The sequence below is a fragment of the Nicotiana sylvestris genome, chromosome 9 (genome assembly GCF_000393655.2).
Source record: "Nicotiana sylvestris chromosome 9, ASM39365v2, whole genome shotgun sequence".
NCBI classification, from domain to species: Eukaryota; Viridiplantae; Streptophyta; class Magnoliopsida; order Solanales; family Solanaceae; genus Nicotiana; species Nicotiana sylvestris.
The window spans coordinates 160217770-160220176 of NC_091065.1; positions in this window are offsets into that span (position 1 = coordinate 160217770).

Below are 2407 nucleotides of genomic sequence, written 5' to 3' on the forward strand. Positions count from 1 at the left end.
AGGTTGGTGGAGATCTATATCTGGGAGATTGTTCGTTTGCATGGTATTCTAGTTTCCATCATTTCAGATAGAGGTACTCAGTTCACATCACGATTCTGGAGAGCCGTTCATCATGAGTTGGGTACTCGGGTGGAGTTGAGTACAGCATCTCACCCTCTAACGGACGGACAGTCCGAGCGCACTATTCAGATTCTTGGGGATATGCTCCGTGCGTGTGTGATTGAGTTTGGAGGGTCTTGGGATCAGTTCTTGCCATTGGCGGAGTTTGCTTACAACAATAGCTATCAGTCCAGCATCTAGATGGCACCGTATGAGGCTTTATATGGGAGGCGGTGTAGATCCTCGGTGGGTTGGTTTGAGCTGGGTGAGGCTAGATTGTTGGGCATAGACTTGGTTCAGGATGCTTTAGAGAAGGTTAAGGTGATTTAGGATAGACTCTGTACAGCCCAATCTAGACAGAAGAGTTACGCGGATTGGAAGGTTCGTGATGTTTCCTATATGGTTGGAGAGCGGGTTATGCTTCGGGTTTCGCCTATGAAGGGCGTTATGAGATTTAGGAAGAAAGGGAATTTGAGTCCGAGGTTTATTGGCCCTTTTGAGATATTGAGGCGTGTTGGGGATGTCGCTTATGAGCTTGCATTACCTCCCAGCTTGGCAGGAGTTCATCCGGTATTTCATGTTTCGATGCTCTGGAGGTATCACGGTGATCCGTCGCACGTGTTGGATTTTGGTTCAGTCCAGTTGGACAAGGATCTATCCTATGTTGAGGAGCCAGTAGAAATATTGGACAGGCAGGTTAGAAAGTTGAGGTCAAAGAACATTGCATCAGTAAAGATTCAGTGGTAGGGTCAGCCAATCGAGGCCACCGGGGAGACCGAGCAGGATATGTGCAGCCGTTACCCTCATCTTTTCACTACTTCAGGTATGTCTCTATGCTCGTTCGAGGACGAACGAATGTTTATTTCTATTATCTACTTTCCCCGTGTTTATTTCTGCTATTTTGAATTGCCGGGATGTTCGGTTTTGAGTTTCGGAGAGTTTTGGGATATTTAATCCCTAAATGAGAGCTTAAGTGTTGGAAAGTTGACCGTAATCAGAACAGTGTGAAGACGGCCTCAGAATAAAAATCTGATGATCTCGTTAACTCCGTTGGGTAATTTCGGGTTTAGGGGCGTGTTCGGATTGTGTTTTGGAGGTCCGTAGCTAATTTAGGCTTGAAATGCCGAAAGGTCGAATTTTGAAGTTTTCGGTTTGATAGTGAGATTTTGATCCGAGGGTCGGAATTAAATTCCGGAAGTTGGAGTAGCTCCGTAGTGTTGAATGTGACGTGTGTGCAAAATTTCAGGTCATTCGGACGAGGTTTGATAGACTTTTTGATCGAAAGCGTATTTTTAGAGTTTTGGAGTTCTTAGGCTTGAATTCGTGGTTGATTCGTCGTTTCGATGTTGTTTTAGGTGTTTTAAGGATTAGTACAAGTTTGGACAGTGGTATTAGACTTGTTGGTGCTTTTGGTTGAGGTTCCGGGGGCCTCGGGATGATTTTGGATGGTTGACAGAAGGATTTTTGGAGTTTGGAGTTGCAGCTTCAACTGCTGATTTTCTGTCATAAACGCACCTGCGAGTGTGGGACCGCAGGTGTAGCGCCGCAGAAGCGGCTCATGGGTCGTAGAAGTGGAAATGAGGAAGGGGGCCAGGAACCGCAGAAACGGCATAAGGAACCGCACCTGCGTGACCACAGATGCAGATTTTGGGTCGCAGGTGAGAGATGGAATTTTTAAGTGAGAACCGCAGAAGTGGTTCCCCAACCGCAGAAGCGGTATCGCAGATGCGATTGTTGGACCGTAGATGCGGGATTTCTGGGCAGAAATAGGAAGTTTCGAGGGTTTAGTTTCAAAAGTTGGAAATTCAATTTGGAGCTCGGGAGAGGGCGATTTTGAGAGGAAATTGAAGAGGAGATCGGTGGGTAACAATTCTTTAACCCTTTCTAGTTATATTCCATCATTCTATAGCTAGTTTTATCATTTAATTTCGGATTGGAGATGAAAATTGGGGAAAAGTTGGAAGAAAGTTCTTAGACCTAAAATTCGACTTTTGATTGGGAATTTGACCTTAGATTTGGATAATTTTGGTATGCATGAACTCGTGAGAGTATGAGGATTCTGAAAATATAGATTTTACCCGATTCCGAGATGTGGGCCCGAGGGGCGTTTTGGTCATTTTACCTAATTTCGCATATTAGATTAGAATTTAATTGTAGAATCAGTTATTTGAAGTGTTATTTACATTATGCAATTGAATTGAATAGATTTAGGACATTTGGAGTCGAATACTCGTGGCAAGAACAAGATTTCAAGTTGAGTTTAAGCTGGTTCGAGTTAGTGGCTTGCCTAACCTTGTGTGGGGGACCT